The following is a 22,054-nucleotide window of genomic DNA, read 5'->3' as shown; positions in this document are numbered from 1 at the left end:
ACAGTTTGGAACCAGTCTGTTGTTCCATGTCCAGTTCTAACTGTTGCTTCCTGACCTGCATACAGATTTCTCAAGAGGCAGATCAGGTGGTCTGGCATTCCCATCTCTTTCAGAATTTCCCACAGTTTATTGTGATCCACACGGTCAAAGGCTTTGGCATAGTCAATAAAGCAGAAATAGATGTTTTTCCTGGAACTCTCTTGCTTTTTCGATGATCCAGCAGATGTTGGCAATTTGATCTCTGGTTCCTCTGCCTTTTCTAAAACCAGCCTGAACATCAGGAAGTTCACGGTTCACATATTGCTGAAGCCTGGCTTGGGCAATTTAGTCATTGTTTATTATCAGTTTCTAGTTTAACTACATTGTGGTCACAAATCTGGTCTGGATGAAACCAATCAGTTGTTCACTGTTAAGACTTGCTTGATGACCAAGTTTGAGGTCACTTTTTATAAGTGTTCTTCATGTGCTTGAAAATGTGCATTCTGTGGTTTTGAGATGCAATGCCTTCACATGTCTATCCACTCAAACTTACTAACTGTATAGTTCAAATATTGTATGTGGTAGCTGATCTTTTCCCCTCTTTATTAAGTACTGATGAAGCACATTACAATATCACTGGGAATATATGTGTTTCCCATTGCAGTTCTCTCAATTTTTCTATAACGTGCATAATATACATTGAGACCACGTTATGAGATGCAGAAAAGCTTTTTCTGATGAGTTCAAACTTTTGAACCAATATCATATTCTTTTATCTCTATAAATGCTTTTTTGACAGTTTCATCAGATGTCAGAATTGCCAGCTTTTAGTTTATAATTACCTGTTTACCTTTCTGTATCCTTATGTTTTAGACACGTCTTTTATAAATAGCAAATAGCTAAATTTTCATCTAGTCTAACAATCTTTGATTTCTTTATAGTTGCTAATCATTCATTTTACTTTTACATCTTATTTTGTGTTTGCTACTTGTCTTGCCTATTCTATATCTCTTCTCTCAACTTTCTTGCCTTCATATTTCATAGTTTTCTCATTTCAGTTTCCCCTTTAGTTAGAAAGTTATTCATTCTTTCACTAAATTTTAGTGGTTGCCTTAGAAATTTTAACACGTACACTTGATCTATCAAAGTACAAGTTTAATCTATCTTTAACCTCCTCCCAAACCACATAGAAACTTTGGAAAACATTGACTCCTTTTGTTTCTTCAACTTCAGTCACTTTCTTTATCCAGTTTCCACTAAAGACATCATTATCACCTTACATACAGTCAATGTGTGTTTTACTTAAAATTTTTCCTTTTCTTTGTTTTTTACTTCTTGTTTCTGAGACCTTCCATCTGGTAATAATTTTCTTCTGCCTGAAATGTATACTTTTTGTGAGGATCTGCTAGAACTCTAGGGATTTTTTTTTAAGTTTGAAAGTCTTTGTCTTTGCTTTTTAAAGATATCTTTAATGAAAACTGAATCCTAGGCTGATAATTAACATCTATTGGGGCATAAAATTTAATATTATACTGGTCTTCTGGCTTCTATTGCCACACTGTCAGGATAATTTGTCATGTCTTTAAAAATAAGCTGCCTCTTCTCTCTGACCTTGCTTAAGATCTTCTCTTTATCTTTTGTGTTCTACAATTTAATTATATTTTATCTCTGTGTATCTTCTTTTTCCTTATCCTGAATGGAATTCAGATGACTTCATAAATATGTTAAAGTAATGCTTTTTATCGGTCCTTGAGAATACTCAGTCATTACCTGTATAAATGTAGCCTCTCCTCATTGTCTTTCTGCTTCTGAAATTATAATTAAACTTACCTTGAGTCTGAATTCGGTATCTTCCACATTGATTAACCTTTCTTTTGGGTTTTACATTGCTTTGCCTCTCTGTTGCCACTAGAAAATTATCTTCAGATCTATCATTCATCTGACAATTTCCCTGTTCAGACTGGATTAATCTGTTGTTAAATCCATTCACTGAGTTCTTTCTTCCTTTTTATTTTAATAATTTTATTTATTTTTGGCTGTGCTGGGTCTTCATTGCTGCATAGGCTTGTTGTAGTGTTGCAGCGAGCAAGGGTTATTCTCTAGTTGCGGTGTGCAGGCTTCTCATTGAGGTGACTTCTCTAGCTGAGGAGCATGGGCTCGAGGGTGTATGGGTTTCAGTAGTTGCTCTATAGCACAGGCTCAATAGTTATGGCACACAGGATTAGTTGCCCCACAGCATGTGGAATCTTCCGGGCTGCTACTGCTAAGTCACTTCAGTCGTGTCCGACTCTGTGTGACCCCATAGACGGTAGCCACCAGGCTCCCCCATCCCTGGGATTCTCCAGGCAAGAACACTGGAGTGGGTTGCCATTTCCTTCTCCAATGCATTAAAGTGAAAAGTGAAAGTGAAGTCTCTCAGTCGTATCCGACTCTTCACGACCCCATGGACTGCAATCTACCAGGCTCCTCCATCCATGGGATTTTCCAGGCAAAGTACTGGAGTGGGGTGCCATTGCCTTCTCCGGGAATCTTCCCAGACCAGGGATCAAATCTGTATCTCCTGCATTGGCAGGCAGATTCTTTACCACTGAACCACCGGGGAAGTCTCCTCTTTTCTTTCCCCCAAGTTCTATTTGGTCCTTTCTCAAATCAGCTTGGTTAGTCTTTACAGTTTCTGTTTCTCAGCTCATACCTTGTGTTTAGCAATTTTTCCCCCCCAAACTATGAGATGCCTATTTTCCTTCTAATTTCATTGATGGGGATTCTTTGAAGTTTAGGGTAAAAATAGATTCCTCCAAAAGAAAGGAGAAACTGGTCCCTCGGTACCAGGGACACTTGCAATGCAGGAATTCCTTAAAAGTTTTCATCCTAAGGTTTTTCTGACCACTTAGTTATTGTGATTCTGGATACAAATCCGTTTCGGAGCTGACTCAGAATCACAAATTCTCAGGACCAAATAATCAGGATCTGCTCAGAACCAAAATTATTGATAAGTGATTTTCCTTACAGACATAGGGTTAGAAAGAAGGTTTGTTGTTTAGTCACTAAGTCATGTCCAGCTTTTTGCAACCCCATGAACTATAGCCCACTAGGCTCCTCTGTCCATGGGATTGCCCAGGCAAGAATACTGGAATGTGTTGCCATTTCCTTCTCCAGGGGATCTTCCTGACCCAGGGATCAAACCCACGTTTCCTGCATTGGCAGGCGGGTTCTTTAACACTGAGCCATCTGGGAAGACCAGAAAGAAAGAAGGTAAATAATTTTTTAAAAATTCTCATTCGTATTTCCAAAGAGTGAGAAGCCCTTTGAAGTCCTATGTTTAAGACCAAAGAGTCCCCCCCCCCCAAAATGTCTTACTTTATCTCTTGTCCCCTGTGCCCTCAGGCCAGGAAAGGAGAAGTTCAAGTTAACCTGGTTTGGCAATTGTCCTCAAGGCAAAAAGCCAGCTTCAGTGCTCAGTAGACCTCTCTTCACTTAACATTTGGCCTGTGTAGTCATTACTTTCTTGTAGAGTATTGCACTTAAGGAAATAATCTTTCTATTGTACCCAACATTTCCAAATTGTTTCATCAGGAGTATTGATGAATTATATTGTTAGAAACAGAATTCAACCCTGGAGATTCACATTCAAAGCCACAGAACCTTGCAGTCTGATGGCCAAATCAGAACCTGATCTAACCCAAAAGCATATTAGCTCAGGACCTGCTACTTTGTAATATCTGCTGATACTTCTAGCACTTTCTATGAGCCAAGTATATTGATAAATATTTCACAAGTATTATTTTTTTCATCTTTACAGTGATCCTAAGGGCTAGGTAAAATTATTATCCCATTTTACAGATAGAGAACCTGAAGCACAGAGAAGTTAAGTAATTACCCTTAGGTAATTACCCATAGTCAAGTGACAGCACTAGTATGTGGCCTAAATAAAACTTCAGAGATTACACTCTTAAGATCTATGTAATTTTACTTAATAAATAATGAAGAGGAAGAGAGGAAAAGACAGTAAGAGAGAGGGAGAGAACATATTACTAGGTATGGCACAGTCAGTAATAGGATCCAGACTTCTCAATGCACAATCGTTTCTAATTCCCTATGCTCATGTCACGGTTGAGATATTTTCATCTTTTAAAAAGTATATTCTTTAATTTTAAAAGTAGACACAAAGTACAGACTGGAAATTAAAACTACATTAAAAAAAAAAAAAAAAAGCCCCGAAGGAATGACTGTTAGGTAATTAGATATCAACTCTCAGTGGCCGTCAGTTGCAAAATCCAGCCCAATATTAATACCTTTGATCATATTTGCAGACTATTCCTGATGACACACTAACAGCAAACTTTTTTTGGTCACAATTCTAATTTCATTTACTTCTGTCCAGGTCTAACATCAAAAAAAAACCTTTGATTTATACTGGTTATCTCTAAACCAGTGATTTCCATAGTTTTTAAAAACTAGAGAAGGACTTCAGAATACCTCTACTCCTAATTCCTTCATATATAAGGATGTCCAAAATTCAGTCTCAGAAATGGCAACCCCCGGAGAAGAGCAGATCTCCCAGCTTCCCCAAGTTCATCTCACCCTTTCTCCTATCCACTTGCCCACCCCCCAGTGAGAAAGAGAGCTTCTCACAGAGGATGTATTGGATTCTCATCTTTGCCTGCTTTCCCTACTCCTTCCACTCAGCAATACGTGCAGCTCCAACAAGAGATCCGCCTTTAATTGGGCAATTAAACCTCCAGTTAATACCTTCTCTCCTTCCCGACCACACAGCAGGGTAAGTAGGGGAAGTGGCCCCTGATCTGTGCTCAAAAACAGGAGTTCAGGACCCCTTAAGGTGCAAAAAGCTACAGACAAACCAATTTATGAATCAAATAACCCACAAGTATGCTCTGAGCCTTACTACAGGTGCTATAAATATTGAGGGGATGGAGAGATGGCTAAACACTGTTCCAGTCTTCAAGAAACTAATGATGGAGATGGGAGAATAATGCATAGATAAACCCAAAAAAATTATATAAAACTTGCACAGAAAAAAAGCAGAATACATGATACTTGGCAAATGAAGCATCCTGTAATGGTTCAAAGAAAAGAAACCAAGGGTGTCAGGAAAGAGTTCCTGTTGGGTGGGAGGATAGAGCTAGATGTCAAAAGATCAGTAGGTTTAAAAGAGGAAAGATGAGAAGGGAGAGGAGTGGGAAAGGTAGTTTAGTGGGAAGGCACTGTAGATGCCCCAAATACTGTTCTCAGTTATCAAAGCAAAAATGACTAAAGTACATTGTTAATATGCTGTTTAAATATAATGTGATATAACAAAGTACATATAAGGATACTGGCAAAAATAACATATCATCAAGAATGCTTAAATGTAACTTATTCAGAATCTAAATCCTGAGATTGACCTCACCTGTCTTTAAAAGGAGAGTAGTGATCATAACGGAGAAGGCAATGGCACCCCACTCCAGTACTCTTGCCTGGAAAATCCCATGGACAGAGGAGCCTAGTGGGCTACAGTCCATGGGGTCGCTAAGAGTCGGACACGACTGAGCAACTTCACTTTCACACATTGGAGAAGGAAATGGCAACCCACTCTAGTGTTCTTGCCTGGAGAATCCCAGGGACAGGGGAGCCTGGTGGGCTGCCGTCTCTGGGGTCGCATAGAGTCAGACAGACTGAAGCGACTTAGCAGCAGCAGCAGCAATGATCATAAAGGGCCCTCCTGGTGGCTCAGTGGTAAAGAATCCACCTAAAATTCAGGAAACGCCATTTGATTCCTGGGTGAGGAAGATCCCCTGGAGAAGGAAATGGCACCCCACTCCAGTATTCTTGCCTAGAAAATCCCATGGACAGAGGCACCCAGTAGGCTACAGTCCATGGGGTTGTGAAAGAGTCGGACAAGACTTAGTGACTAAGCAATAGGACAGCAGTGATCATAAAGACTAATTTTGCAAAGATTTTAGCCTAAGATAATGGGGGTAAAGACTTAGAGTTTAATTTCTCTAAAGCCAGCAGAGAAGTTAACCTTCTAGATGTTCAACAGAGAACTTACATCAATGCAAATATTAGGACATCAGAAATTGTAAAAGGAAAGGCTAGAGGTCCTCAAAGCAGTAAAGAACAAGATGGGATAGTAAACCTAATTTGATTATAAAAATTTTCAAGCTCAAAAGAACATCAAAAAATCTAGCCAAATGTCTTAAATTTTGGAAGCTTTGTTTTTCATGTGCTGAATTCTTAATTATTAAGAAGCTCTGAGGAAAAAAATCTGAAGCTGATGTAGTTAGCCCAAGTTAAATGCATCTAACATACTTCCTGGTCAAGCGTATAAGTATTTGATTCTTTAAATCTAACTAATAAACAGCTTGTCCAAAGTTGCCATCTGAAAAAAGGTGTCATAGAAAGCATTAACAAGACAAAATAGGGAAATAAAACCAAACGGTATTACAAATTCCTCAAATGAAATTTATAGTGTGGTGTATTTTCCTTAAATTAGTACAAACAAGATTTTAGACACAGAAGCTAACTCCTGGTTGTCCCTGGCCTGTGGGTCTTCTCCTATTATATTTTCCTGCACAGTTTCCTCCCCTTGAATATCTAATATGTTCACACTAAAATCTTGGGAACCAGAGGGAGGCACAATATTCTTGTAGCCAGGGCTTGGTTCCCTGCCACCCTCAGAATTCTCCATTATTCCTAAGCATCTCATCCATGTTCAGGGAAGAGCAGGGATCTCTTGAGTGTCCAAACAAACAGCAGCTGAACCCACCGAAGTCTAAACGCTCACCACTTCTTCTTTCCTTCAGTAATGCTAGGACACAAGAAACTATGCCACAGACAACAATAAGGAATTTAAGTTAGCTTTCAAACCAGGGAGTGGTAACAAGCAGGGCCACAGCTGAGTCCATTGTTGACACCACCCTGCCAGGACTGGAGATGCTCTTAGATATCGAAGATATCAACTTTCCCAGACATGGGGAGAGGAGTGAAATATTGAGGCTTGGAAGGAAGTGTGAAAAGCAACTAAATGCTTATCATTTAAGAAAAGCAAGTGTGCTGACTCTGTGATCAGGCAGTGATCAGAAACCTATTCATTTGCTTCTTCAAAACTTATTTTTTTCATCTGTAATAGGGAGAATGAAGTGACACTTTCTACTCTGAGACTCTGCTCAAAATGGAAATTTGCAAAATCACCCATAAGTGAATATAAGAAAAGCAAGTTTTATCTATACCAAGATGGTAATTTTTTACCTATCAGATTAGCAAAAATCTAAAAGTGTGATGACAAACTGTGTTGGTAAACATGTGGAGAAATCATCATGTTCTTATCATTTCTGATAAGAACAAAAACTGTACAAATTCCATCAAAGTTGATTTGACATTATTCATCAAAGTTACAAATGTGTATACCTTTCGTTTAGCAATCCCACTTCCAAAAATATATTCTATAGCCATACTTGAGCATGCAGAGTATGTACAGGGTTATTTACTACATCATTGTTTTCAAAAGTTCAGAAACAACCTAATTGTGAATTAATCTGGTTAAATTTAATATATCCATACATTGTAAAATATGTAGCCATTAAAAAAAAATCCAGAATAGCCAACACAATATTCAATAAAGTTGGAAGACTGAAACAATCCAACTCAAGACTTACTCTGCTGCTGCTAAGTCGTGTCAGTTGTGTCCAACTCTGTGCAACCCCATAGACCACAGCCCACAAGGCTCCTCCGGCCCTGGGATTCTCCAGGCAAGAATACTGGCGTGGCTTGCCATTTCCTTCTCCAGTGCATGAAAGTGAAAAGTGAAAATGAAAGTGAAGTCATGTCTGACTCCTCGCGACCCCATGGACTGTAGCCCACCAGGCTCCTCCGTCCATGGGATTTCCCAGGCAAGAGTACTGGAGTGGGTTGCCATGGCCTTCTCTGAAGACTTACTCACTCTAAAGCTACAGTAATCAAGACTGTGGTATTGAACAAAGAGTAAATGAATAAATCAATGGAACAGAACAGATAGCCCAGAAACAGACCCACATAAACGGAAGTCAACTGATCTTTTACAAATAAACAAAGGCAATACCATGAAACAATTTTCAACAAATGGTGCTGGAACAACTGAACATCCCTATGCAAAAAAAAAAAAATGAATTTAATCATACCCTTCACATAAGTTAACTCAAAATGAATCACAAACCTAAATTTAAAACACAAAAACTAGATAGATAACATAGGGGGAAAAAATCTATATGACCTTGGGCATGGTGGTGATTTTTCAGATACAACACCAAAGGGATGATACACCAAAGAATTGATAAGCAGAACTTCATTAAAATTTAAAACAATGCCAAACGAATTAGAAGACAAGCCACAGACTGGGAGAGAATATTTGTAAGACATTTAATAAAAGATTTATTCAAAATATACACAGAATGCTTAAAACACACACACACACAAACGGAATTAAAAAACGGACCAGAAACCTGGACACCTCACCAAAGATACAGAGATGGCAAAGAAGCATATGAAAAGATACTCTTTTCATCATGTGTCATCAGGAAATGCAAATTAGAACAATGAGATACCACCACACCCCTATGAGAATGGCCAAAATCCAGCTAACACATCGAACGTTGGCGAGCATGTGGAGCAACAGAGGAGTTGCCTTCACTGCTGGTGGGAATGAAAAATGCTACAGCCACCCCGGAAGACAGTTTGGCAGTTTCTTACAAAACATATTCTTACATACAATCCAGCAACTGTGCTCTTTGGTACTGTCAGCTCGCAAAGAAGTTGACAACTTATGTCCACACAAAAACCTGCACACGAGTGTGTAGAGCAACTTTATTCATAATTGCCAAAACTTGGAAGTAATCAAGATATTCTGCAATAGATGGATGGATACACTGATACATGCAGACAATGGAATATTATTTGGCACTAAAAAGAAATGAGCTATCAAGCCTTGGAGGAATCCTTTCACGTTACTAAGTGAAAAAAGGCCAATCTGAAAAGGTTACACTGTGATACCAACTATAGGGCATTCTGATAAAGGCAAAACTAGCAAGACAATGAAAAGGTCAGTGACTGGTAGGGGCTCAAGGGTGAGAGAGAGCTGAACAGGCAGAGCATGAAATTTTTAGGGCAGTGAAAACACAGTGTATGATATCATAGTGATGGATACAGGTCATTACACATTTGTCCAAACCCACAGAATGCACAACACCAAGAGTTAACTATAATGGAAACCATGTACTCTAGATGACTGTGATGTCTCAATGTAGGTTCATCAATCATAACAGATGTACCACTCTGGTAGGGGAAGTTGGTAATGGGGAGTCTATGTACTGGGTGGGGGTAGGGAATACATGGGAAAGTCTATACCTTCCCTTCAATTTTGCTGTGACCCTAAAACTGCTATTTTAAAGTATACTATTAATATAAAGGGGACTTCCCTGCTGGTCCAGTGGTTAAGATTCCACACTCTCAACACCAGGTGTGTGGGTTCCACCCTTGGTTGGGAAAACTAAGATTTCACATGTCATATGGTGTAGCCAAAAAAATAATTAAAATTAAGTAAAAAGGAAAAAAGTTAAGAAGCCCTATATGCTGATATGGAATGACATACAATATATATTATTACAGTAAAAAAAAAAAAAAGCAGATTCATATGGATGGTGCAGTACCATTTGATTTTTGAAAGAAGCCACAAAGCACCCATATGCATTTGCTTATATATTTTGAAAAAAAAAATACAGAAGAAACCAATAACTATTGGTCTATTAAAGAAATAACTGGATGGCTGAAGGACAGAGGTTAGAGAATTTTCACTAAATTCCCTTTTAGGTTTAAAAAATTAAAACATGAGAACGTACGATCTATTCAGTTATTCTTTTCTAACAAAAGTAACAGAGTAATAAGAATTCTGTGAGGAAAGAATACCTTATTAACTTTAGTTTTCAATGAGGAATTTTCAAAAAGTTGAGAACTGACCCTGACTTGAGTTTTTTGCTTTTGATTGAAACTTGGACACTAAATAATACATTTCACACTTCTCTTTGGACAAGTGAAAAAGAAGTTGGTACACAGTTTTGTGTTCTCTCTCTTCCAAGATTGTACTTTCAAGATTTACCCAGTAAACAGAAAACTACTTCCAATTCACAACCTATTTCAAAAAGAAAAGCTGTGGTTCAGAATAAAACAGTTGTATAAGCTTTTTTTCCCCCTTTTCAATTTGAGAAGAAAAGATTCCTCTAACATTCGCATTTAGACACTGATTAGGAAAATAAAATAATCACATTACAGGGATTTCTCCATGGGAGAAAACAACAGGGCAGGGGGCTGAGTGGGTTGGGGAGAGGGCTTTCTACACTTCATTCCATAAACACACTGCCAGCGGAAGACAGGTTTAGTGACTCAGGAAAGGAATAGATTCTCATTGGCCCACTGAGTCTGGGAGCAGCCAATAGCTGATGCTTTATGAGAGCGAAGAAAACTATGAAAATTAAAAAAAAAAAAAAACCCTCCCCAAGCCCTGTTATTGAAATCCAGTGTTGAAAAACACTGCTTTTAAAAATTACTAAATACAAAAGAAATTACTAAATGTGAATGCTGGTGAGCCTTAAAAAGATAGCTAAAAAAAGAATTTCTTTTCTTTAATATTGCTTCCCAGTTTCCTACTTCTTTCACTTAGGTCCCAGGAGATAGTTACTTGTTTCTTTAATATTGAAACCCAAGTTTTTTTGTTTTAATTTTACTCATTAAGTTTCAAAACCCAAGGGCATAAGAAGGTATACAGTGAAGAGTTTACCTCTGGTATGTCTCCCAGCAACCAACATGATTAGTTTCTAGTGTACCCTTCCAGAGGTATTCTATATGCATAGAAGAAAACCTTCTTTTCCCATCTCTCCTTTTCTTTCTGTTTTACACAAATGGTTGTCTGGAACCAACAGTCTTTGAATTGAAATAAAAATCAAAGGATCTTTCATAACCCTAATTCCTTTTTTTAATAAAGAAATCATCTTTTAAAAAATTATTTTCAATCCCATATCACTCAAAGTTAAGGAAGAGTTGTTTGGCAAAAAGAAATAGGAAGTCTAGAAAACTAAATTACATGCAATCAAACAGCAAATCCACTCACTTAACTTCTGGTCCAGGATTTTGACCCCTGGAAAAAGCAAATAGGTCTTTAAAGTTCCCACCAGAGGTTCCACTAGCGCTCCACAGAGACCTGTTCCAAGATCCAGTGGCTCCTTTAGTTAAATTGAAGAGGGAGAGAAGAGGGAAGTAGGAAGCTGAATTCAAATGTTTGGTTCTTGTGGGCTAGCAACAAGGAAGCGAAGGCAGATGAAAGAGAAACCATGACTGCCTTAGATCAGTTAATCAGTAACTCACAAGTGAGAGCACCAACTAGATCTTTCTGCCTTCCAGTGGCAACAGAATAGCTAATGCATGGGCACATGAATGGTTGGACAGGTTCCTAAGCACCTTGCTAGATTCTGAAAATGGAGCCACAGAGAAAAGAGGCCACTAGGAGGGTAAGACACAGAGAAACAGAGGGAAACTCAGAGCACACCCCAGGGTCCTTTGCATTGCCTGAAGCGAGGCTGGGCTGAATTCCAAAGTGAAGTCTGGCAGCCAGTCTTCTAAAAACCTCAGCCTTTTCTTCTCCCCTGGAGCCAGAGATACAGGGAGAAAAAGAAGGCCCAGGAGAGAAAGGGGTGCGTTTAAGGCGAAGTGTGCTAATTAGGTCACTAGACCAGGCATCTGCTGGCAAGTCAAGGTTCAATTCCCAGCTGTTTGAGATGGACATCCCTGAGCCTCAGTTTCTTCCAGGGTAAACCCTCTCAAAAACACTGTGAATCTGAAACCAGCTGAGTATAGTCTCAATACCATGGCCAGAGCAGTTTCAGGAGTATCAAAACTCCAGCCTCTGGCCAAAGTTAAGAAATTTTCAGCAACTGTCCGAGGTGATTCAGGTCCCCAGTTTAAAAACATTACGGAAACATGCCATCTGATTCCATCCTGCAGTAAGTCATTATTTCAAGAAAAATAAGTGAGCAAAGCTTACACAAGATAAAAATCAACATCTAAGTCTTGGGATGCCAGAGAACACACATTAAAATCATGAGGGGTCCTCTTAGACCCAGCATAATTTGACAACAATCTCAAAGTGATAAGTGGGCCACTTTGATGTGGAAAAGCATTTGCACAAGAGAATCTAAACACCACTCACTTCTAAACAAATAGCCAACACAGTTTATAAACAAAGCCTTGAATGTTTTTCTGGAACCAGACCTGAATTTATAACCTCCTAAACTCCATACAGGGAATGCAGCGTCTCCATTCACCAGAAAGCTTATCAGAGAAACTTCTAAATGTCTGTATTTTGGATGGCATGCTGAGTTTGAATGAAAACTATTTTTCATAATTTAGCCTTGCTTTTCTGAATGACAACATGACATAACAGAACACGGAGGCAGACAGACCTGGGTTCTAATTCCAAGACACTTTCATAGTCACTTAGATTTGGGGCAGGAAACTAATCTCCAAGTCTCACTGTTTCATTAAGTAGTATGGGATAATAATTCCTGAATCTCTTCATGAATTTTAAAGTTGAACTAAAATAAATGCATAGGCACATGATTGGACTATATCAATGTTCATTTTCTCCTTTTCTTCTAGAACTCCTTAAGATATTTACTGTATAATAACCAGAAACGCTGCTCTCCCTTACATTGTCTTAATCACGGTAGAATTCAGGCCAAAACACATATTAAAAAAGATCTCTTTCTTGTTTATACACATGAACCATACACATTCTCATGACATACATTTGCTTATAACCAAATATTTAAATCAGAAGGTACCCACTGTCAATTCCACTCAGTGAAATTAAACTAAATCATAAAACATTATTGGTGATTGACCACTTTATAACTACAACAAGTTTATATTACAAACACCAAAGTCTAGAGAAAGGATTTCATATCCGCCCTCCCTAGATTTCCTAGAAACAGCAGCATCATTAGTAATCATAACATTTTCACCCCAGTTTTTTCATTTATTAGCTGTAGGACTTTAAGAAATCCTTTGGAAACTTTGGGCTCTGGCTTCCCGAGTCATATAATAAACACAGTAGACATATTTTTCTGCTCTGTAACATGACAGATCACGAGGCACAAGCATTTGGTGCTTTTAACGCATTGAAAATGCAGAACTTGATGAGACTTTAACTTTGCTACAAAAGTTTTCTTAGCTGTCCCTTCTGTGTCCATCCTGCCCTCTTTTACTTTGAAGCACAGAAGACAGAGACCCTGAGGATAACAACACAAAGCTGTGTAAACTTCTTCACGGCTTCTTAAAATGCACTTCTAATTCGGCACACCCTACCACAACAGTCCTGGATTTCTCCTTAAACAAAAATGGTCACGGGTATCAAAGAAATGTGAGTGAGTGTCCACTGAACTGTGTCTAAATGATTTTCCTTGTGAGCAAAGCCAGCCTGGAATAAGCCCCTACTAGTGAAGAGAGAGAACATGCTTCCCAGGCCGAGGAGGCATTGTTCAAAGAAATGAGTTCTGCACCACTTCGGCCACAATTCACAGCTGAGTCTGATTTTCTGAAACAAAGAGCAATAACCAAATGGCGACGCTCTTTAGCAAGCTTCTCTGAGCTGATAATGTTGAGCAGATTCATGAGGCTGAAGAAAAGGAGGCTACAGTCTCCCTCATCTTCTGTGTCCCAAGAGTGACCAGAGGAAACGTTTGTCAACCTTGGTTATTATTATGCCAGAGGTTTGTCATGACTATAATGGATTTCAGTGGAGTCTAAATGCATGAAAAATGCCTAGAAATTATTCCAGTTCAAAAGTTAAAATGTTCATATACCCTATTGTATTCCTTTTAACCTTCTACCATAATTTTATATCTTTTTTTTTTCTCAGACAAATAATAGTCATGATCCTTCAAGCATGCAGACCAGAACTATTCTTAGAAGGGAGCTGCAGGAGGTTTATTATGTCATGAAACACAGAGCCAGAACAAAGGACTACTGAATCACTCACCTTATCTTCATCTAAGAAACCTGAGAATTACAGGGTTTCTCTTTTCCTCCCAAATTCAAGAACTGCACTTGCCAAGACTGCAGGTTTTATGGTTGAGACTGTATTACAAAAATGTAAAAAGACAGATGCACATAATGTTTCTTACTGTATATATGACTCATCTAAAATGCTTAAAAACAAGGTTCAGGATATTTTTTTTTATCAAAGTTTAAGCCTTTGTTTCCGAATCTAGATGTCTGATTGCTTGGCACTTATTTAAGCGCTCTCCTTAAGAGTGCCACAGATAGCATCTTTTCCCTGAAAACCTGAAACAGGATTAAAATTATTTCACAGATTAAGTCACAATTCTTAGTTCACTGAGAACAGAAATCTAGGTTTACTTATCTATATCTTATATATCACTTTATTGTATATCTTATATATAACTGGTTTTCAATACTGTTGACTAAATGAATAAATTAAATAGGAAGGATTTAAGAGTTTTCCCAGTATATTATAGCACCCTAATATAAACCACCTTTATCATATTCTATTTCTGTAACTGTCTTTATAATTATTTAGAAAACTGATTCTAAAAATAAGTTTAATTGATGTTGGTGATGTGGGGAAATGTATCAAACAGAAGCAATGACTGTAACAGCTTTTATGAATAATCTGGTGCAACTATAAATCCTGGCTCTGCCCATCAACCTTCCCTCCCTTTGTCTCATCCCATGGCTTCTCCCCAGCCTTCCCCCAAGCACTCCCAGTCTCATTATCCCATGATCTGCTAAACTGCAGTTTACCTCCTGGAACCAGTAGAAACACATGTCACTGAGAATTAGGGAATTGGAGCCAGTTACAAGCCACAAAATAGGGTCACAAAGTATCTGAACCTGAAAATTAAGAGTTTTTATATTTTTAATGATAAAAAACTTAATTGGACACTTCTAAACGTTTGAGCCAGATGGATTGCATAACGTCTCGGCATTCATAATGAATGGGATGGGAAAGAGAACTTTAACAGCATGTTATTTGTTAATCATCTGAAAAGTCATATTACCGTTGACTTCATTTGCTGATGGTGGAAGGATATTGTCTGAATACTACTACTAATAAACATTTGCTATTCTTGAAGGCAAATTACTTTAAAATAGGATATAGCAAGACAGTGCTCATGTATTACTACACTTACGGTATTTTTATGCTGCACTTTATCCCAGAAAGAGTAATTCCATTTTCATACATTTATTAGCAGTTAATTCTTACCAATGTTTATTTAATAGCAAGTAAGTATACCAATCACGCTGCCAAATACTGTTGTAACTTAAGAAGTGTACTACAAGAAGCTACAGCTCCTTCTGCATAACCCTTAAGATGTGTACCCTTGCCAAATGCTAACCTATGCGTAAACAAGTGAAACTCTTTAAGGGCAATGGAGTTGTCAAGACTCAATTTTAAGAAAAAGTGACTCTCTCAACAGAAAGCTTGAGGGATCTGACTGGTTCGTGTCAAAGTTTCTTGAAACATTCCCTGCAGATGATTAACCCCAGAAGTGATCAAAACGCCTGAGCAACTGGAAAAACAATCACTTCTAGGAAAGCCTTTGTTTCTTTTCATTGCCATTTTACGTTGGTCCACTTCGGATCGCCTTCAGTTCTCATAAACAAGCCAAAAGAGGACACAGGTGCTTCTAGTTTGTACACGCCCGTCTCTACACCTGCGGGAAAGCGGCACAGGTCTGTCCCCTTAACGCTCAAGAACACCTGACCAATGTTTTTTTAAACTGCTTAACTAGTAAGAATATTTTATTCGGGTCCACTTTCATGGGCTAAAAGAAGGGGGGGGTGGATCTCAAAACACCGTCCCAATAAGCAATTTCTCATCTCTTCCGTCGATGATCAAAGCGGTATTGCCCTAGGACGTGGGAGGGGGGTCTTTAAAATTTTACCTGGTTATTGTTCTAATGCTGAACTCCTAACGTCAAAATGAGATCATAAACTTATTCCGAGTTACAAATAACAAAGAAAAAGTCTAGGGGAGCGGGAGAGAGCGCCGCAGACGCTCAACAGGGAGCAAGGCTTGGGGCACGCCGGGTGGCTTTGCGGACTCGCGGCGCCGTCGCTATGGGAACCCCACGCAAGCGCAGAGCGCGCGGCTGTGTGTCCAGGACTAGCCTCCACCGCCCTGCCCCGCGCCGCTCGGGTGCCCCGGGTTTATTCCAGGAAAGGGCAATGGAGTAAATCCTCCCAGCACTGAGAGCACCCGGTCTTCTCTGAAAGGGTCCTGAGTGAGGTCACTGGGCGCAGGAAAAGCTCGTGAGACTCCAAATGTAATGGACACCGCACTTCCCTTGCTGGGAAAAGCGGACCTGCTCTTTGCGGCGACTGCGGGTCAGACAGGCGGCCCGCCTAGAGGTGAAGCACCCTGCAGTGAGCGGTGCTTTACCCCTCACCGTGCATAAACCCCCACTTACCACCACAAGAGACCTGAGAGTTAAATCCTGGCGCAGGCTCACACACCCATCCTTCGAAATTACGGGACCTCAAGACCAGTTGTGGTCCAGTTCTCCGCCAGGGGGTTTGAGGGATCCCCACTCGCACACCTCACACTGTCCTAAAGAGCGTGTCCCGGCCGGAACTGCAGAGAGAGGAACTCGAGCCACTTGCACACCTGGACTGCAGTACCAGTCCTCTTCTTTCCCGTCCGCCACCCCGACTCCCCCCAAAGCACTGACCTGCTCAACTTTGAGTGCTCGAGAGATGGATTCCTCTGAGTCCTCCGAAGTGCTGGCTTGATGAGTTATTGGTCCCTGTGACTCCAACTCCAAAACCCTGTGGAGGAGCAGAAAAGCCCCCCAGAAGGACTCGTCTGCACACCAGCCTGTAGATCCCCAGAGACCGGCAGGACAGAATGGGTCGCCGCCGCCACAACCTGCTTTCTCATTCAAATCCTCACACTCACTCCGGAGCCCCCTCCCTGCCAGGCCTCAGCTCCGGCGGAAATCAGGAACTGGAGCCGCGGAGAGCGGACTGGAGCTGGCGCCACCGCCAGGGGACCCAGCGACTGGGTGCGAGGGTCCGAGCGCTGGGCCCGGACCCCAGGGCTTACACCTCCTTGAGGGGTTCCCCGGCAGCCAAGGGTCAGGAGTACTGGAGATGAACTCTTTTTGTTGTTGTTGTTTTGTTTTCTCCCTCAAGTTTCAAAGGGTCCCAAACCTAGGGAAACCCCTCGATACTCAGTTCGGGGCTGAGATACTCAAGAACGTCCGCGGTGGGACAGTAAAGGAGTCTGGCGAAATGAAACTGGGAAGGAAGGGAGCAGGGACTATGGGCAGTTTGCACCGAAGTAAAAAGTGCCAGAAGTACATTTTAAGGGAAATTCCCACCTGCTCATCTTATCTCTCCTCTTGTTTTGTTGTTGTTTGTTTGCTTTTACCATTCTAAGAAAATAGCATCTCTTATTCTGTTACAACCAGGAAAACCTGCTTTGAGTAAAGTGGAGCTAAAACTGAGCAAGAGAGGGTAAAAGCCCACTTTTATTTCCCCGCCCCCTCTCCCAGGTGCTTCTCCTGAGTTAACATGCCAGTTACTCAATTAGATCAATTTAGTGGCAGGGGGACTCGAGCGGCCCACAGGCGATGAACGAGAGCTCGGGCCTGCGGAGGGAAGCAGTAGGGACTCCAGTGGTGCTAAAACGATGCAATCTACCGAGCATCCCGACGTGGCGAGTGACTAGGTCGCTGCGACGGCTGGAGCGCGCACCCAGGCGGTCGCGCTGTGATCCGGTGTCGGCATTCCGGGATTTGCATTTATCAGCCTTCATTCAACCTGCCCTATTGTTAGTTCAAAGCCTGGCTGGGAGGGACTGGGAGACGCGGCTCCTCACTCACCTTCAGTTTAAAATTCTCCACCAATAAGAAGGTCCTAGGAAAGCTGGCAGCTGGGGGTTGGCAGGGATTTTCTGGGCTTAGTGACAACATAAACTAAAGTCATTTTCTTTGTCAAGCGTGAATTTGCTCAGGAAGTTACAAATGAGCGCCAGAGCTCGGAGAACAGGGGGCCTGGCTGCCGGTCAGCTTTGACGGACAGTTAGTGTTGGGGGGTGGTAGCACCGTGACCTCCCAGCGCAAGATCTAGGGTTTCACCTTTTCATCCCACTTAGCCGATACCATAGAAACAACCCATTTGTATTATTCAATTCAACAGAGGCAATTACAATGTCACAGCAAAGCACCATGGGCAAGAAGAAACTTTATCCCAGAAGGCGATCCTGGACTCTCAGAAAAAAGGAAAAAGCCACCTGAATAGTTACTTGGATTTCTTCCTGCCAGGAGTACCAGGAAGAAATCAGTTTGGGAAAAGATGTAGAAGGTCCTTTGGCTCCATAGAAAGACACTGTCCCAAATTTTCTGGCCCAGCTGCAAATTCCCAGCTTAGAAGAAATGAAGCAGATCCTCCTTCCAGCCCTAGGTTGCTTTTTGGAGAGTTGTTTGACTGTTAATCTCCCTGGTGATTAGGAAGCACCCTCCCCCAAGAAAAAGAAAGGGGGAGAAAGATACTCAAGACAACCCTTCACACAACCCTAGAAGTTATCCATGTCCCCCCAACCTTCTGTGTTTGCATCTGCAATTTTTCAGATAGGAAGAAGACAAATGGTGAAATAAATGCATAAAAATGTTCAGAACAAGGGCACTTGTTTGCTATGCATCCTTTATTTTGATAGTTTTAATCAATTACCATAATTTTGAGAACACTACATTTTTTTAAATTATACAATATTTCAAACCTACCAAAAACAAGGCAAACAACCCAAATCATACTTTCATTCCTTCATCCCTTCATTTTTTAAATAAAGCATTCCAGATACAGCTAAAACCCCATCTCGTGGCCCTTCTCCCTCCCTTTCTCCTCAAAGGCAATCATTCTGAAGTTGGTGTGAATCATACTTCATCATGGTCTTAAGTGTATATATCCATAAATCTTTTAATGTAGCTTTTCCCTCTGAGTCTTTCTTTCACCATTAATCAGAGAAAAATTACTAACTAAAACCAAGAAAACGTGGTTGTTACACTAAGTTTTTAGAAGCAGGACAGAACTATTTCCCCCTGCTTGTGACAATCAAGGAGAACGATAACAAAGGGATTAGACAGTGGGTAGTAAACAGCTTCTCTAGGTTACACAACCCCTTCCATGGTTACTGAACAGTCCATAGGAAAACAAACCAAATAACACCCCATTCTTCCTTCACTGGTTAAAAGGGAATTGGAGAAAATGGGACCTAGGTTAACACTTCTTTGAGCAGGTAAAACATAAGTCCCAAATAGTAATAAAGTACCTTTTTTGACTGGTCTCTTGGTCACGTAAGCTATAATCTTTTAGTAAGGATTTCCAAGCATAAGGAACTCCTGCTGGGAGCTCAACTCAAGGTTGAAATCAGCCTTGCTGAAAAATCTGGGGTTGAATTCTCCCTGCTTCCCCATACACAGGGACCTCCATCCTCGCAGGGAGTTACAGAAAGCCCTTTACAGCACTCCTTTGACTTAACCTCCTCACAGCAGTAAAAGGGCTATGAAAGCACCAATTTTTCTTAAATGCCATTGACTGGTGAAAGACATCCTTCCCAACCCCCACTCTCCTCTGGCTTTCAGAGCGATGACTCTCATTAATTATACTGGCATGGCACTGCCTGGCCTCCCTTCTAAATAGCTGCCAGACTCCTCCATATCACCTCTGCCTTGATACACAGTGCGCACTGACACCAGGATCACAGAAAATCCTGTAAAAGGTGCCTGATAAACGGGAGATGATTGATGTGCCTTGCGGTGGGCCCGCTGTGCTGCAAATCTTACGGAGTTCTTAGAAAACTGAACTAGAAATCTGTGTTGGAAATAGCTTTCTCTAGCTGTGCAAAAAAATCATGCTTTCAGTTGCAAAAATAGCTGTGTTTGAGAGACTCAAATCAAATCTTTAAGTTACCAGCATGAAACAAGAGAGTGAAGGAGATGAATATTCTATTTTAATCAATGCACCAAGAAATCAAGAGGATGACCAAAGAGCTTAACAATTATCAAGGAAGACCTATTGAGCTTTCAACACTTATGTCTGAAGCACTTGCCATGTACCAGGCGTTGCTGAAGTCTTAGCTGGAATATAGATAGTACTCCTGAAATACAGAGCAGTAGCTGTCACAGATCTGCTCCCTGTAATGATGAAGACTTTTAGATTAAAATCCCAACTCAAATTAGCTTGAGGGCAAAAGGCAATGTGCTGACTCCTAACTTAGGACAGGAGAAAGGATAAGGGCTGCAGTAATGACTGGATCCTGGAGTTCAGTCATCATTACGCTCATTCTCACTTTTGTTCCTACTCTTTCTCTGCTTTTTTCCAAAGTTTTGATTGTATTCTCTCCTACTACACATAAGCGTCCTCTATAGGCTGGTGGGGGTGGAGCATGGCCAGGGACAGCTCCAGGCTTCAACCATCTCAGCTAACACCCTGGAGGAATTGGGGGTGGGAGGGAGGCCTTCCTGCTTTTACCATCTGTAAATAAGATTGAAAGGATTCTAACTGACCTGCTTCAAGTCATGTGTCCATCTATATAGATCAATTATTTTGGTCATCAACAGAGTATATATGTGTCCCACTCCTGATACCCATGCCTCCCCAGGGCTAGGTGGAATATTATGAGGAACAGCCCCACCAGAACTTGGGGGAGGATTTGCTCACCATAGGAAAGGGGTTGCTCTTCCCAAATAAGGGTAGGAGGAGAATCTGGCAGATGAAAAGAGCAGGTGTCCCCTAAGTACCCTCTCCTGAATGTGCCACCAAAGAAAGACAGCACACGTTTTGTACAGATTCATACCCATATGAGAGGGAGAAAAATGAGAAGAGAAACTTCCTAAGTCCATCAAGAAGGATGGGGTAGGGGGTAGTGGGCAGACCAGGGTAAGTGTCACTGGTCTTTCCCTCCCCAGCTTGAGAGACGTGTATCCACATATGTGGCCAACTGTCATATGGAGCAGGAGATGGAAAGAAAGGAACATAAGCAAGATGGATGATCTTGGATGATGGGATTGTATTATGGGTTTCGGTTTGTTTTTCACTTTTTACTATGGAAAATTTCATACGTACCCAAAAGCAGAATAGTATAAGGACACTCTAGGTATTGTATTATCCAGGTTCAACAATTATTAATATTTTGGTAATCTTTTATCTATTCAGGAATGTGGAAAATTCACTGGAATACTTAAATTGATAATAAACACATTTCTGCGGTTCTACAATGTTAGTTAATGAAAGAAATGCATGCCTCCAAAATAACTAAACTGAAGACCAATATATGTGCTCTTAGCAAAGCGTCTAGTACAAAATTAGCTCTCAAAAATGTCAGTTATGTTTACTGTTTTTATTGGCAACCCATTTCAAGCTTTTAAATGCTAACAAACTACACACTGAAACATATTTTGCCTACAAAAGAAAAAAATGTTTTAAGGGTAAACTCCTTCTTCTTGTTACTGTTCAGTCGCTCAGTTATGTCTGACTCTTTGTGACCCCATGGGCTGTAACCTGCCACGCTCCTCTGTCAATGGAATTCTCCAGGCAAGAATACTAGAATGGGTTGCCATTCCCGTCTCCAGGGTATCTTCCCAACCCAGGGATCGAACCCAGATCTCCTGCATTGCAGGCAGATTCTTTACTGTCTGAACCATGAGGGAAGCCCCCAAACTCCTTACCAATAGACAATAAATAACATTTTAAAATAGGCTATTCATATGCTTTTTCTATAACAAGCCTATATAATTGTTTCCCCTTTTATATGGAAATGTCAAAAATATTAAAAGCAAATGCAATTTTCACCTTACAAATAACGAAAAAATATAGGTTAAATTGTCAAGATCAAGAATGAATCTGGACTAGATATCCGAATTCTAAACTCCAGGTTCCCTATTTTAATACCTTGGGAAAGAGAGTCATCCTGTGAATGCTGAATGTGAATAAAGGTAAAGTAGCTGAGTTATGCCCGCCTAAGTCCTTC

At 40.6% G+C, this 22,054-nt stretch overlaps 1 protein-coding gene across 6 annotated transcripts in view; it reads right to left on the bottom strand.

Annotated features, from left to right (window-relative positions):
• PLCH1 (phospholipase C, eta 1) overlaps positions 1-16,955 on the bottom strand; it is a 253,204-nt gene extending 236,249 nt beyond the window's left edge. For 3 of the 6 annotated variants that reach the window (XM_010844734.1, XM_010844735.1, XM_010844738.1), the window contains exon 1: positions 16,755-16,955. The gene's annotated coding sequence lies outside the window, so the exon portion shown is untranslated. Of the gene's footprint in view, positions 1-11,113; positions 11,536-16,493; positions 16,658-16,754 lie in introns of those variants that run through there. The other 3 variants (XM_010844733.1, XM_010844737.1, XM_010844736.1) reach the window with 2 other exon arrangements.
• Positions 16,956-22,054: the final 5,099 nt, after the last annotated feature.

The sequence above is a fragment of the Bison bison genome, unplaced genomic scaffold (assembly GCF_000754665.1).
Source record: "Bison bison bison isolate TAMUID 2011002044 unplaced genomic scaffold, Bison_UMD1.0 scf7180017864207, whole genome shotgun sequence".
Classification (NCBI taxonomy): domain Eukaryota; kingdom Metazoa; phylum Chordata; class Mammalia; order Artiodactyla; family Bovidae; genus Bison; species Bison bison.
Note: the sequence above shows the minus strand (reverse complement) of the source record. Positions and strands in the feature narration are given on the sequence as shown.